We start from the raw sequence: 17,630 nt of genomic DNA on the forward strand, positions 1-17,630 counted from the left end.
GAATATATGTCATTGAAACAGAGTCCTCTTTGAGGAAAAATTTACTGAAATAATAAAACGTGAGCATGGGTTTTAGAGTCACACACACACACACATACACACACACATTTTTTAGGGGTCTTTGGCCACTGTCCTAACACAGGTAGGTATTTGAGGAGTCTGTCATTATGTGTGTGAGTCTAGCAAAAGTAGACTCCCATGATGGAACCAAAACTAAAGAAGTCAGCTCACTGTTAGGGTCTGAACCGTGTCCCCTCAAAATGCATGTGCTGAAGCCCTAACCCCACTGGGACTGTATTTGGAGTTAGAATCTTTAGGAGGTAATTAAGGTTAAGTGAGGTCCTAGGTATGGGATCTTAATGTTATAAATCTGGTATATTTAAACACAGAGTGGGAGAGATCTCTCTCTCTCTCAAGAGCACACAAAGAGTTCTTGTGAGCATAAAATAAATGGTGGCAGAAGAGAGCTCTTACCAGAAACTGCTTGGTCAACCCTTGATATGGGATTTCCAGCCTCCAGAACTGTGAGGAAATAAATTTCTGTTGCTTAAGCCTCCCAGCCCATGCTGTCTTGTTATGGAAACCTGCATTGATAAAGATACTCACCTGGACCCAGGCAGAATTATTGCCCTTAGATGCTTCCTTTGGAGGAAAGGAACCGAGAGGACACAGATGCAGAGAGCTCATGTTGATAGTGGCAGCATCCTATAAAGATTCTTTTCCAGCACTTAAAACATTATGATTTGTTTAATGAACCAAACATAAATACAGTTTCACACAAATGCAGAAATAAGATTGTATGTAGACAATATGCATTCTTTTTTCTTTTCCTTTTTAAAAAATACCTTTATGTATATATGTATGTATGTATGTATGTATGTGGTGCTGAGGATTGAACGCAGTGCCTCACACATGCTAGGCAAGCACTCTACCACTGAGCTACAATCCAGCCCCTTCTTTTCTTTTTATACTTGACTCCATCAACCTTTACCCTGACTCCAATCTCACCCTAGGCAAATTCATATATACTCATAGATGTACATATAAGCATTTTTGTATTATCACTTATACAAATGGGATAATATTATAGATATTTTTCTGTATCTTGCTTTTCTTGGTTATTCCTTATAGAAATCTTCAGTTCAGTCCTGATGAGCTCTATTTCTCTTTTTTTGTAATTTGTTTATTTATTCTAATTTGTTTTACATGACTGCAGGATGCATTTCAATTCACAGTACACATATAAAGCATAATTTTTCATGTCTCTGGTTATATACAGAGTCACACCATTAGTGTCTTCATACATGTACTTAGGGTGATGATGTCCATCTCATTCCACCATCTTTTCACTAGCATGCCCCCTCCCTTCCCCTCTCTCCCCTTTGCCCCTTTGTTTCTCCATTCCTCCCATGGTCCCCCCACATCCTGATTGTAGATCAGCATTCACATATTAGAGAAGACATTTGGCATTTGTTTTTCTGGGATTGGCTTACTCCATTTAGCATTATATTCTCCAACTCCATCCATTTACAGATAAATGCCATAATTTTATTTTCTTTTAATGCTGAGTAATATTCCACTGTGTATATATACTACAGTTTCTTTATCCATTCATCTACTGAGGGGCCTGTAGGTTGGTTTCACAGTTTAGCTATTGTAAATTGTGCTGCTATAAACATTGATGTGGATGTGTCCCTAGAGTATGCTGTTTTGAAGTCCTTTGGGTATAGACTAAGGAGTGGGTTAGCTGGGTTAAATTGTGGTTTCATTTCTAGCTTTCCAAGGAATCTCCATACCGTTCTCCATATTGGGTGCACCAATTTGCAGTCCCACCAGCAGTGTATGAGTGTGCCTTTTCCCCCACGTCCTTGCCAATACTTATTGTTGTTTGTCTTCATGACAGCTGCCATTCTGACTGGAGTGAGATAAAATCATAGAGTAGTTTTGATTTGCATTTCTCTAATTGCTAGAGATGTTGAACATTTTTTCATATATTTGTTGATTGATTGTATATCATCTTCTGAGAGGTGTCTGTTCAGCTCCTTTGCACATTTATTGATTGGGCTAATTAGTTGGTTTTTTTTTTTTTGGTGTTAAGATATTTGAGTTCTTTATATACCCTAGAGATGGTGTTTCCTTTGTCAAGAAGAAGCTTTTTAGTTTGAATCCATCCCATTTATTGATTCTTGATTTTAATTCTTGTGCTATAGAAGTCTTATTTAGGAAGTTGGGGCCTAATCCTACTTTTTCTTCTATTAGGTTCAGGGTCTCTGGTTTAATTCCTAGGTCCTTGATCCTCTTTGAGTTGAGTTTTGTGCATGGTGAGAGATAGAGGTTTAATTTCATTTTGTTGCATATGGATTTCCACTTTTCCCAGCACCATTTGTTGAGGAGGCTATCTTTTCTCCAAAATATGTTTTTGGCACTTCTTTTCTGTTCCTCTGCTCAGCTTTGATTCTACTTCTGCAGCACCATTTGATACCCTTTCAAAGAGGGGGCTATATATGTGTGTGTGCGTACATATATATAGTATGCATATAAGTATATATTTTATGGAAGGATTCTTAGAGGTTTTGAGATCTCCAGTGCCTCTCCAACAAATTACTATTCTGACTATGTTAACTAGAATTAGAGTCTTATTTGCAACCCAAACCCAAAGCCCTAACTGGTATAGCAGGGTTCTCATCTTAATCTTTTTTTTTTTTTTTTGTATTGGGGATGGATGCTAGGGGTGCTTTGCCACTGAGCTACACCCCAAACCCTTTTTATTCTTTATTTTGAGACAGAGTATCATTTAGTTGTTTAGGGTCTTGCCAACTTGCTGAGATTGACCTCAAATTTGTAATCCTCCTACCTCAGCCTCCAGAGTTACTGGGATTATAAGCATGCACCACCACATCCAGCCTCATCCTTATCTTGACAACTATTAACCATGTGACTTCTCTGAGCTCTTATTTCTTTTTAGAGTTATGATACTTTAGAAAATATATGCACATTGGTTGTTATAGTGCTTGATATTTATAGGTAATAAGAATCGTTGTAAATAATCATAGTTACCAATAATAGCACAGGATTCTTTAGATAAGAAAAAGACCTTCCTTATGGCAGCATGAAACATGGAACAGAAAAGAACATAGAAGAGGATCCCAATTGGATGAGCTCAAGCTTTCGCCAAACCCTTGTAAAGGATTTGGAGGTTATGGTGTAAACCATACCATGTAGTATTTGAGTATCTATTTATCTGTTTATGTTCTGTATTTTCATTCCTCAATGTGGATTAGGGCATTCTTATTTTGCCCTTTCCATTGTAATTATAAAGCTTGGAGAATCTGATGTTTCATGAACATGGATGCTGAAAGGAATGAGATAGCAGACGCATCTGCAGACAGCAGGCATGGATTGGCCCAGCATGGGTAAAGCAATGGAACAGCTCCTCTTACCCCAAAGCCTGTCCTCTGCATGTGTGGCATGTTTAATTACCATTTGAAGTACCACAGAGTGTTTATATTCCTTTGAAGTTTTTCCTTCCCTTGTAAGGGTATAGTTGCCGCAGCTATTCCAATGAAAAGGATGTCTACATTTAGATGTTGATATTTTAGGTGGGTCATGAAATTAACTTTCTCTTCAGGAGTGAGCATATGTTGACAGTGCATGGCAGAGCTGTGTGTGCGTGAGTGTGGTTAGGAAGAAGGAAAAGAGGCCTTCTGTCTGTTAGATGCATATTCATGGGGAAACTCATAAAGTTCTTTGAGAAAAGTTTCATTTATGTATTTGATGCTTGATAATTAAAGCAAATCGAGTGAAAAGGAACCATTAGCTTCACAGTTTTCTTTGTAGTTTAATGCTGTTAACACATGGCAACTAATGTGTTTAATGTATTGTTTAGCATTTATTTTCTGGTTGTTTTATTTTAGAGTCATGAGATATAATTTATTTTGATTGAAAATTATTTATCTCAGTTTTTGGACTAAGTAATGATTTCTCTTTATTATGCTTTCAATTTTCCTTTGACATATTTGATATATTCTATGAACTGCACTTATAGTTATTTTTATTAAATATGTTTTCAGTTTTAAACTAGCTTATGTTATGGTAACTTGTGCTCATGGCTAAAAAAATTCAAAGAATATGAGAATGTATAAACTGAGAAGCAAAAATAAACCTCTTATTACAGTGTTACTCCTAGAGATAGTGGCTGTTCATTATCTGTTCCAGAAAAAAAAAATATATATATATATATGTATTTTTCATTTAAGAAATGATATCAAACTATGCATATGATACCATCATATAACTAGTCTTTTTTCACTTAATACCTATCTTGAATATCTTTCCACATCTGTGAAATATACATGTATATGCACAAATATGTGTATCATAATTCCTTGCGTGATTTCCACAACTTAAATACATCTGTATGCATGTATGTTATTTTAACAGCTAATTTGTGTTCCTTTGCATTGGAATCATAACTTTTAGTATTCAATTATGAGCATTTATGGTATTTTGAGTTCTTTTGCAAGATTGCACTTAATAGGAGTGATTGATATCAATTAAATTGTCCATACTATTAGTGAATATTGGACATCAACCAACCAAAGAAAAAACTTGAAATTTACCAGAAACAAACCCATCCACCCTCCATCTCAACAATGATTCATATTCTGCTTTTCTTGCAATGTTCTGGAATCCAGTTAACTGCAAAATAAAATATACATACTCTCTCATTTTTGGGTAGGTACTTGCTAAGATTTAGGAAGGTTGATTACTTTGATAGTCAATTTTACAAGTTCTTTTTGGTGGCAATGAAAACTTGCCAAAAGACCATGGATCAGTAAGAACTTAACTTAGCCTGTGTATATTGCCAAATTGTTCATGTAATTCTCACAAGAAATGCAATAATAGTAACAGGATAATTCAAAGTTAGAAAGAGGATTTAAAAATTCCCCTAAAGATTGCACAGAGTACTTTCCATATATTTAATTTGTTTTTATGGAGATGTTGTCATTGTAGTTGTTGTTTGGGTAGTCCACATTTTTAAAAATTGTATTTTTACTTTTCTGTTAAAGAATAGATTTTTCCTTTTTGGTTGAGACTTAACATTTTGTGGTACCTATCAATATTAGGCTAATGATTAATGCAAATGATTTTTAAAGTTTCCAAGTTTGTTTTTTTTCCTCTTTTATTTCCTTAATGACTTGAATTTCACAAATAGTACCATCTCTTTCATATTTTTATTGATCCATTATTTTTATTTATTTCTAAGACAACACTATTGCAAATATCCCATGATGCACCAAATCTCAAAATATATTACACAAATCATCTTCATTCTTTTAAAAAATTATTATTCTTATCTTTACATTTTCTGTAATCTGAATGTCCAGATTCCTATTAGAGGATTTTCTGAGGCTTCTGAGAATAGGCCAAGCTATTACATATGGACTGGTCCAGCATTCTTCAGTAACTTCTCTCTTTTATGACCAGCTCTGAAAAATAAACTACTTTCTGTTTCTTGACTCTTCATCTAATTCCATAGCAGTACATAAGAATATTTACACTGTAAAAGTGTATCAACAAAACAAAACCAATATTTTATTTAAAATGACTATACTTTTTTAATGTGTTTTTCTGGGTAGTGCATGGTTTTTAGTGGATAGTCAATGATTACCCATTAGGGGAAAATTTGCTTTTCAAAAATCCAATCTGCAATAGGTGTAACTGCAAGATTATGGTCACATATAGATAACAACAAAAAAGAACATAGAGAAATAATAGTTGATTTCTTAGGTAGAAAGTAGTCATTTGCTGTTATTTTTCTTTCCTCTGGTATTGTTATACCAATAACTGAACAATAAATCTCTTATAGAGCTCTTCTGTTATATGCCCATGCCTATCAATGTCTGAATTCATCATTCCCTTTTCGTTCACTAATGGTAGATCACATTGTGGACTCCTTCTGACTCCTAACATCTTTTAATACTATGAAATTGAACTAAAATTGAGCATCAAGATCAATGTTAAGGACAATGATAATAATAAAAGCTAACACTTCATGTTCACCCATGGGCCAAGTGCAATATTTAGCACCTTGCTTTCATTATTTCATTTAATCCTCACAACATCAATAGAAGGTAGGATTACTACTGTTTCTGTTTTAGAGATGAGGAAGGACATACTCTGAGAGGCCAGTTAACTTATTTGGAAACACACAGTATTTTGGGTCTGTCTCCAAAGTCTTTGGTACTAACTGTAACAAAGCCTGAGACGAACATTGTTCAACTGAGAGCTGACAGACATATCTGCTTTGCTCCAACAGGGATTAATGGGCTGATTGACTATTCTTTGTTTAAGGGTGGTGGCTGCAGCTTCAGCTTTGTTTACCCAAGATTCAGACAAATTGGAATATAACTGAAGAACAATAGGGTGAACCAATCTGGGGAATTATTATTATTATTATTTGACATTTTATTTTTTAATTGTATCTGGACACAATACCTTTATTTTATTTATTTATTTTTATGTGGTGCTGAGGATTGAATCTAGGGCCTCGCATGTGCTAGGTAAGCACTCTACCACTGAGCTATAACCCCAGCCTGATCAGGGGAATTATTTGCATAACAGACTAAGGTACAGGTTGGGTGCATTAAAAAAAAAATTAGGAAAATAATAAACAAAAAAACTCATTCTCAGTAATGACAACTTCAGGTTTGGTCTAATCAATCAGCATCAAACAAAAGGTCTCTACAGACTTATTATGATCCCTAAATCCAAGGCAGATGGTGCTATGAGCAAGAAATGAAAGGGCTCCTTCTTACTATCTTTCTGAGCCTTTGAGAACACTGCTTATGGAGTCACTTAAAAGATCATGTGGACCAAGGGGGCAAAATACAAGTAGAGGAATTCTTTCCAGTGCTGCCTCAAGAGTGTTGGTCATAGGAAGCCAAAGCAAATAAGGAAAACAAAAATTGGTTGAAGTATGTTTGAAGTCACAGGGTGGGTAAAGACTCAGTTCAAGAGTTCAAGTGAGATGGTGACTGCTCCAGCATTCACCCTCTGGCTGCCCTGCTGCTGTTCAGAGCTACTTTCACCCCCTTTCTGGCCTTCTGACTACTTCCCTGAGACGTGGCCAGAGTACAAGCATCAGTTCTATTAGAACTCACTATCCCCATGGGACAGCCACCTCTTATTGTTTTTGTTATTAAATATTATTGTTCCAAGATGGTGGTGAACTCTTCAAGGGCAAGGACCATATTATCTTTTGGAACAGCTGGTAGAGCTTAGCACAGTATTGGGCATAGAGCAAGCAGTTGGTGGTTCTTCTTTAACCTGATTAGTTTGGTTATTATTGTTAGTAACACAAAACCACTAGTTTGCAAAAAGGTGCAAATGAAAAAAAGAAAAAAAAAGAAAAGAAAACCCACTTCCCTGGCTATTGCCAAGGACAACATTACTAGGAAAGAATCAAAAATTTTGTATCTCTATCAACCATTTGCCTGGGAAGCCAAGCCAAGCCTGTAATACTGATTAACAATGTTAATGTTCTTCTGTAGGCGGACAGGCAACTAACTCAGAGGCTTGCTTCTCACCTTCCCCCTCTTCCTTAGATAGAATGACTTTAACTCCTCTAATTTTCAGAGAACGAGAGAGACAGAAAAGAGAGAGGAGGGGGGGTTGAAGATGGGGGCAGAGAATGAGAAAGGCAGGCACTACCCTGTGTAACACATACTCATTCTATAGAAATGTAGAAAGCAGTGAACTTTTAAACTACAACAGCAACACAAATATTCTGTACTTAATCCCATCTACCGTAGCAGAATAAATTAGGAACCAAGACCTGAAAAGAAACTTGGTGCTTTAGGCTATTTAAGGGCCTTGTGCTGAAGCCAATGAAGTTTCAGCATCAGAAATAGCCTCGACCTCTAGATTTCAGTAACTGTGGGGGAAAAAAATGAAATACCATAACAAACACAGCAGGTGACAGTTTTTCAGCTCAGCAGTTTACTTGTATTTGGCCATGTACTTACTTGACTAAGGCACCCCATTATTCTCGAAAATTTTATGACCACATCTTACACATGACCAGTGTTTCCCTGAGAATGGGTGTTTGTTCACTCTTAGACAGAAATTAAATGGCGGGATTCCTGGTGACTAAATTTGATGAAGCATGTTTGTCCACCACAATAAGAAATGAGCTCAGGTCTAGGGATTAATATGTTAGCTTACTTCCTTTCTGAACTTTGGCAAGAACTTCTTCCCTCTGAGTCCCCCTGTAAGTGAGCAGACTAGACCAGTTAATTTAGAGAATCTTTTCCCCCTAGAACTCTAATGTGCTGTGCTATTGTTTATGAGATGGGATAGGATGGAGAGATGTCCAACTGAAATCAAGAAGACAGAACTTGAGGTCACTGCCTAGCCATTGGCCAACTCATTAATCCTCTCTAAGCCCTGGTTTCTTTAATCTGTAAGTTCCGTTTCACTTCTAAAATCCATGATTTTATGATGTTGCTTATTGAGTCTGAAAATATCACAAACATAAGGCCTCAGAAATTACCTTTAAGATTTTCGTACTACACAGATTGTATCACATAAAACAACCCAATTTGATCAGCAACCACTAGCATTTATTGTGCAAGCAAATGGTTTACCTGAACAACTGTGTAGGGGTGAGAAGATGCATATTTTGCAAACACCATTCAGAAGTGGTAGTTTTACTTGCCCCATAGTAATTGAATTTTAAATCACCATTAATATTTAACACTAATTACCATCATGCTGTCTTGTTTTCATGAGGTTAAATGCTGTGTCAAGTTGATAAATTCTATATTTTTAACACTCTGGATTGCCTGTTCTCTAGGATGGTGCCACTGGCAAATAGCCAAATAAGCACACAGATCGCAGCCTTTGTGCTATAGGCCCTTAGAAAATTGCATGCCTGTTGAGGTGCTTATGTAACTTGCTTCCTGCAGTAAGTTCCCCTTTAGGGTTTAACCAATTCATCTCCTTCCTCCCCCAGGAAATAAAGTGTCATTTTTGGTCTCCGCTTGATAATAGCCAGACTGCTGCCTGAGATGAGACCGTGCAGGGAGCAAAGCATGGCTGTCACCAAAGGGCCATCTTATAGATGCAGGGGGAGTGCACACTGCTGTGGGGTTGAACTTTGTCCTCCTCACTTTCTGTTCTCTTATTGGCTTTCCTCTGAAAGCCAAAGGAAGTGTTGCTAAAGATGGTTTCAATCCTTGTCGGCCAATTGTCAAAGTCAAAGAAAGAGGAAAACAAATGGACAGTAACATTTATCAAGGACCTCCTGTGTTGCCAGGCATGGGTTAACTCATTCCATGCTCTTGAGATTACTGCAGGCATGACGGAATCCAGGGACCTTGAATTCTCAAAATTCTGATTTTCTGTCAGTTTTCTTTTCTCCTGCCTGACTTTGTTCTCACAAAGATTCTGCCCATCTCTCACATTCTCCTAGTGTAGTAAACCTCTGAATGAAAGACTTCTTCTTCTATCTGTATAGCAATCCCAAGGAAGAGGCAGACGGGCCTGACTGGGTCACATGTCTATGACCAAATCAACCTCTAGCAAGGCATGGCTAGGCTGCTCAGGAGGCACCATAGTGGGCAGCCCAGTGCAGAGTAGGGGAGGAGTTACTTCAAGGAGCCAGCAGAAGAGAGTGGCGACCCTTCCTTGACAGACAAAGGTCCTACCACAGTCTGTCACAATGAACTACTCAGGAATAACGTCGTTTTGAGCCACCAGTTTGAATGTTCTCTCTGGTAGAATTGAATCTAGAAGCCAAAAGGGAAAATGAAGAGTAGTTTACCAAGTCTCAGTGGACATATATATTAATGTACATTTATCAATAAGGTACATAAATCGGTCTTTTTTCCTCTATTGAAGATTTTTCACTGTGCAGAAGTGGCGGTTAGGTTTCTCTTGGATATGTACACAATCATCTAGATTTAAAGGCATATGGTCTGTCTTGGATTGCTTACAGATTGCAAGATGGCTCTGAAGCCAAACTTGCTGCTTATTTCATGCCCTGCATATTTAATTACTGTTTGATGTGAATGAAGCATTTTATCTGAAGATATGAGCCACTGCAATTTTACCTGGGTTGAGTCATAAAACAGTTTTCAACAGATTGAGGCAATCTTAGCGAGAAGTTTGTGAAGAAAGTTTTCTTGAAGCATCTTGCTGTAGGTCATAACTGTTTTTGTCCCATTGATCATTACTGGGTAAGGCAACAAGCACAAGTGTTCCTAGGTTAATAATTTCCTGGAAAATTCTAGGGTTAAAGACAACATTCTTCCATTGGGATTCATCAATATTGACAAATGGTTGAGCATTGTACAGGTGACTTATTCTTTGTTTGGGAGGGGGGGGTGCTGGTTTACTGGTGATTGAACTCAGGAGCACTTGGCCACTGAATCACATCCCCAGCCCTATTTTTTGTTTCATTTAGAGACAGAGTATCAATGAGTGGCTTAGTGCCTAGCTTTTGCTGAGGCTGACTTTGAACTCGCTATCCTCTTGTTTCAGCCTCTTGAGCCATTGGGATTACAGGGGTGTGCAGCTGCTCCTGGCTTGTACAGGTGATTTCTGATAGAGAGGGCATTTCCCTCTAATCATGTGTTTCTTTCTGGGGTTATATTTAACTGGTGCAAACTACTTTTTCTGCAGACAAGTTTTCTGGGTTCCTGGCTTTGGCTTACCTTCCCTGTTTTCTAGCTGGTCATGTTAGATAATACTAGCCAGGGACAAGGGAGTAGGAGTCACTAGGGAACTTGTATAACCTGGTGTTTAAGCGAATAGACAAAGCTTATAAGTTCAGGTAGCTCTAGCAATTTCCAATTATGTAAATGTGAATGTAAGGAAAATAGCCAGGCTGGTGGTGAGGACTGAGTACAATAATTCTAGTAAACGACTCAGCCTGCTGTCTGGCACATCTGATTCAGACAAGGTGCTCTGCTGTATTATCAGCCCAAGCCTGCTGTCCGTGCAGAGTTTCCATATTGGAGTGTGTGAGATGTGGGGGAATATGTAGTTATTAGCCACATCTGGCTTCTGGATTCTGACTGACCCTGGGCTTTTCCCCTCCCTATGGCCTTCTCTTCTGTACTGACCAATACCAATAAATATTTTAAAAAATTATGCAACCTCTAATCTTAAGAGACAGAATGGAAGGAGAATGTAATTTTACTGACTTTTTTTTTTTTCGGTGCTAGGGTTTGAACCCAGAGGCATTCCACCACTGAGCTAGAGCCCCAGCACCTTTTTAAAAGGATTTTGAGACAGGATCTCATTAAGTTCTCCAGACTGGCCTTGAATATGAGATCCTCCTGCCTCAGCTTCCCAAGTAGCTGAATTATAGGTGTGCACTACTCTACTCGCTTTTGCTGAACTTTCAAATTCCTCAAAGTGTGGCATGTCCTTTTCCTTCTCCTGAGCCTTCACACCAGCTGTTTCTTTAGTTAGGAACATTCTTCCTCTTGTAGTTAATAGCATCTCACAAAAAAGGCCTTACTTAAGATTTCCTCTTCTCTAAAAAGCTTTGCCTGACTCTGCCCTGAAGCTGGGGTTAAATGTCCTATTGTCTAGGTTTTCTGAGCTGCTTCTTGTCCTGCTTGTTGGATCTTCCTGATCATACCTGTGTTCTAGGCAGACTGTCTGACTCTGGCAGAGTCTGTAAGCTCCAAAAGGGATGGAAATCACATCTGCCTCATTGATTCTTCTTCTTTTTTTTTTAGTTGTAGATGGACACACCATCTTTATTTTATTTATTTATTTTTATGTGGTGCTGAGGATCAAACCCAATGCCTTGCACATGCCAGGCAAGTGCTTTACCACTGAGCTACAGATTCTCATTGATTCTTATTAATGATTGTTGATCATGCCTGGCCAAGAGCAGACACTCAGTAAATGTCCTTCCTTAGAAATATATGTCAGTTCCTTTTCTGAAGAAGATCCAGCACCATTTACTCTGTCACATCTACTAAATTATCTGTCTCTTAGAGCAGCAGTGCTGTTGTGGTGAAAATGTACCTTAGCTGGGCTGGCCAGTAGTGTGGCCAGCCATTAGACACATGCTACTATTGAGCACTTGGAATGTGCCAGCACAACTGAGAGCTTATATTAATTTAATTACTTAATTTTAATATCCAGATGTGTCTAGTGGATGTTGTATTGGTTTGTTCTATCCAAGAGTCTAAGGATTAAAATCTGCTTCCAGGAGCCATTAACTCGAGAAACTTTCACCTTTTCAGGGTGGGGTAGAATTAACACAGAAACCAGAAGCTTCACAGTAACACCCATGTTTAGTTAATGCTAGGAACATCAGGTCACTTGCTGGATGATGCAGAACATCTGTGTTCTAGGCAGTAGAGTGTAGTGCCTGGGTCAACCTGTCTGCTCTGACATCTTATAGCCTGTGGCTAGAAGACCTAAAATTTTGTGTCTTGATTTTCTTATCTGTAGAATGGAGCTGATATTAGTTTGCACCTCACCTAATTGTGTTTAATAAGAATGTGTGTACATGTATGCACATGTGTGCACTTGTAATAAAGTACTTAGGACTGTGCCTAGAGCACAGAAAGGCTTCAAAATGCTAATCACTATAAATAATTACTCCATTCTTCCATGTTTCTCCATCAACATGATATTTGCACCTATGAATACATACATACCAATATACCCACAGAATTTGCTTCATACTTTTAGGTCAGGCAGAATTAGGGATAAGTGTGAGTATACTGTATTAAGAGGTCAGAAAAAGGGAGTAATAGCATATTAAATCAGACCATTGTTAGGAAAGGAAGCTCATTTTAACAAGATAAAGTACTTTGACATGTTATTTATAAAGAGCAACATTGCTTTGAATAGAAAGTAGAATTCCTGTGTGCAGGAAGGCTTGCCTGTTCTATTTCTATTCATCTATTTTGCTATTCTATTTTATTTCTATTCTCCTTTTCTATGTGTGTTACTTGTCTAGGCCACCCTTTCACTGTCCCCTCAATAGGCAAGATGTTTAGGGAACAGCTACCCTATGCCAAGAACCAAGGAGGCTGACCTGGGATCTACCAGGGAATCTGAAATTCAGCCATCAAATCTTACTATTTGAATTAATGAGCCACACAATGTTTTTTTCTATTCTCTGTTGTCCTGAAGCCCCATCAGGAAACTGTGTGAGTGAGGGCAGGAGACTGGGAGATGGTTCTCAGAATCAGTAGCTTATTTGCAAGGCTGAGGAGTTTGCATGAAAGGCAGCAGTAAAAGTCAGTCATCAGCTCTGATATTTATAGTGAGATGGAAGAAAGAAGGAAGAGAAAGCCATGAAATGTTATTAGGAAGTCGGGGAAATAGAGAGAGCTACTCAATATAACTCATACCTTACAACCTGTTCTTTTTCTTTTTTTATAATGTATGATATATATGTGGGATCTGCTTTTAGCAATGGAAACAAGAAACTGTCCTTTCTCTGATCAATGGTATATGGTAAGTTACTGTATTCTTTTGATATAAGAAATTGAAATTGAAATGAGCTAAACAGAAATGTAGGCAGATGAGATCTAAAAAGCAATAGCAATATGGGGTTTTCTTTTCTTTTGCTTCTTTTTCTTTTTTCTTTTTATGTCAAAAATTGGAGAATCATACTGAATCTCAAATAATAGGCTTGGTCTGGGTACCAAACTGTTGCATATTTTGCAAGTTTATATTAATTTTATTTTATTTATTGTTTTGTTTTGTTTTGCCTTTTCTCTTTTGGAGCTGGAGGTCGAATCCAGGGCTTTGCACATGTGAGGCAAGTGCTTTACCACTGAGCTACATCCAAGCCCTACATAAACTTTAAATGTCATTTTTATTTAATAAAATACTTTTTGTATAGTGAGAAGAGACAAGGGAAAATAAGAGCAATTCTTTCACAATATTACTAGGATATCTAGTGGCTTCAAATTAGGAACAGTAAGATATTGTACAAATAGAAAGCATTCACTTTATTAATGCCCACAAATAAACAAATAGTAATAACAGTAAGTCACAGATGCTTGAGAACTGTAGGAAATACTGAAATTCCACAGATTTAGGGAGTTTTAACATGCCCTAATGAACTGTCATTAGGGTACATCCAGTCTTACCTGTTTGTTTTGTGAACTCTGGTCTATTATTGTCCTGGGGGAGATGAGGCCATGATGCTTGGAATTCTAATTGACCTGCCAAGCTTGGAGATTACTCCCGGTACTACTCACATTGGAGAAATAAATAGGACAAGCAGTTTTGTAGAAGAATATGCTAAATAACCAGTAAGTGAAAAACACATCTATATATTCTCTTTTTAAAAATATTCTTCATGGGCCTTTGAAAGGCATAAGTCTTAGCACTAAAACTACCCCTTGAACTAATACTAGGGGCCTTCAGGGGTTCTTCCAAAACATTTACCTTTCTCAGGCCAGTGAATTTCCATGGCAGTGAGTTCACCAACCAGCAGCAATTTGAGAAAGGAAATCAGCTCTCTCCATGCTTTATTTTGCAGGTTTTAAAAAAAAAAAAACCCAGGATGGGGCTGGGGATGTGGCTCAAGTGGTAGCACGCTCGCCTGGCATGCGTGCGGCCCGGGTTCGATCCTCAGCACCACATACAAACAAAGATGTTGTGTCCGCCAAATATATATATTTAAAGCCAGGAGTCCCAGATGCTGATTATCTTTCTTAGATCAAAGGCACTAGTCAGAGGAAAGGCTAATCTTAGATCAGCTCCACACCATCCTCATCCAGTGAGTCTCATTATAGCATGTTCCTGGAATTCTGGTACCCAGAACCTAGCTCACTGCCTGGCACATAGTAGCCTCATGGTAAATATCTACTGACTAACTAAATGCCCTGAAAGCCTTAATATTTTTAAAAGTGATTTTAAATGAGCTAAAAGCACCATACAAATCTGGTTGTTAGAAAAACTAGCCAATTGCTAATGGGGTCATTAAGTGCAGAAAAGGGACTACTGAATAACAAACAGGAGCAAAGAATTCAGTGGTAGCCTATAGTTAAAAACAAAAACAAAAACAAAAAAAACTTCAAACTCGTCTCCTGATGAAGAGGGCTTAAAAAGTGGGTAACCTGTGACTATATCTGAAGGGCTAAACCATCTTGGCCATCATAGAGAAAAATAGCATGAGATTCCGTTGCTTTCTGCTGTTATTCAAACAGCAGGTGTATGTTCAGAATGATTCTTTTTGAGAAAACAGGGTGAAATTTTGACATCAAAAGGTCTTGAGATAACCATAGCAATAAGAATGACCACTGGGGAAAGCATCCCTTCTTTTGTCTGAGTTAGAATATAGTTATTTTGAGCACTTTTATTCAAAAAATGGAAATTTTGCTTAATTTCCATTTATCTTGTTCTTAGTCTACCAACCCTGCAAAGAAGAGGATGATTGATCTTAAAATGTCAATCTCTCAACTAAAGAGAGGAAGAAAAGATTTATTTAAAGAATAAAATGTCATAAGGGTTCTTAGGAGAAAAGCTCCTGGGTTTGGATTTTTCTCTTGACAGCCAGGCTTCCAAGCGAGTAATTCTCGCTCTCTATCCATCTTATACAGCTCCCCAGATAGCTATGAGTGTAGACATCCAAACTGGCAAATGCTTTTGTGTTTTAGGTTCTATTTTAGCAGTTTATCTGTCTGGGCACTGAGTTTCAGTAAAGAGTTCTTGATACCAAAAGCAGAAAGTCCTCAAGATTACAAGGAGATTGGAGATTCTCATCCCAGTGAAAATGTATCCACCAGCTGGGTTATCCTCAGAGGAGCTGGGAGACGAGTGAAATCCATGACTTGGAGAGCTTAGCTCAGTGCAGTTGAGAACATGAATGGGTACAGGAATTGTGAATGGGTTAATAAGAGGGCCCCAGGCATTCTAAGTACTGAGATGCAGTCTGCACACTAAAGGTTCAAAATGCACACTGCGACATATTTCCAGCATCTAGCAGGACCTGCTTAGCACATGGTTAGCATTTGATATTTGCTACAATAATTCAGTGTTGAAATTAGACAAACTCTTTTCACAGGTCTAGTTATGGATATACATGCACATTGTTTATGTAACTTTTAGCCATTGTGTTATGAACCTTGAATTTAAAAAGCAAAACAAAAAATGAAATTGAAGACACCAAGGTGTTATCTAAATTGACCTATTTCAAAAAGAATCTTACTCAAATCACCCTAGATAAATGAATTCTATTTCTAAAGACCTCTGTGGAGAACAGATAGACACACACACACACACACACACACTCACACACAAAGTGTGTGAGTGTGTGTGTGTGTGTATATATATATGATTTTTTGATGAGGGTGCATACCAGGGATTGAACCCAGGGGTGCTCAACTACTAAGCCACAACCCCAGCCCAGTTTTTATTTTTATTTTGAGACAAGGTCTTGCACAGTTGCTGGTGCTACTTTTGAAATTGTGTTCCTTTTTCCTCAGCCTCCCCAGCCACTGGGATTGCAGGCATGTGCCACCATGCCCTATGAGAATAGCTGTATTTAAAAGGCCAGTGATTATCTGGGTGTGGTGGCTGCAATCCCAGTTACCCTGCAGGCTGAGACAGGAGAATTCCAAACTTGAGATTAGCCCCTGCCTAAAAATATTTTAAAAGTATATAAGTTATATATAACTTATATTAATATACATTAAATTTATATATGTGTGTATATATGTATATACATATATACATATTATATATAATATGTATATAATATTATATATACATAGTTAAAGATGTAGCTCAGTGGCTTAGTGCCCCTGGGTTCAAATCCCAGTAGTGCCAGTGCACACACAAACACATACACACAGAAAACAATTTCAGTGATTGGTGTCTTTGTACTAAGTAAACAATCCTTGTTCTTCAGTTTTCTCCATGTTGTACAGGACTAATTGGGCCTATTGTCATTGCTTCGTACTAGTTGGAGTCATCTTTTGTCCTTCTGGCTGACTGGAAAACTCTACCCTTTCCTATATCCTCATAGTCTTTATAGAGGAACAAAAAGTACAGGGGATTCCCTGCAGAGCCAAGTACCCAACAGGGAAGAACCACTCTAAAGATCAATCTCTGGTCTGCTTTCTCACTTGGAGACCTCAGGAGATCCTGAGGAATGAGTTGAGCCCTCTGAGGCTGCCAGAACTAGTGAAAAAAAAAAAAAAGTCTTATCTGAGCTCTGAAGGATGGAAGGGACAGAGGACTCAGGTGAGAACACAGCTGCAGTTGACTTCTCTGAAACCATTTTGAGAGCATGGCCCGAGAAGAAGAAAAATGATAAGGGGGACAAAGAAGGTCCCTCCATAAAACCACCCATTCGTAGCTTCCAGATCGTGTAAGGTTCCTTCATTTATTCATTCATTCAGCAAAAGGAGTAGCTCAGACAAATATTATGGACTGGCTTGGTAAACATCTCTGCTTCTTAGCAGAGAATCAAAGAAGAAACGTATAACTTTTGTGGGTTCTGTAGGTACATGATGATGGTTCAAACATAGGACAAAGGGGATGCTTTCAAAGTAAAAATCACCCCTCAAAAATTAATTAAAAAGTACGGAAAATTTTTCATAGAAGAAAAGCCTTAGTGTCAATTCAGGATA

This window comes from Urocitellus parryii, chromosome 1 (assembly GCF_045843805.1).
Source record: "Urocitellus parryii isolate mUroPar1 chromosome 1, mUroPar1.hap1, whole genome shotgun sequence".
Lineage (NCBI taxonomy): Eukaryota > Metazoa > Chordata > Mammalia > Rodentia > Sciuridae > Urocitellus > Urocitellus parryii.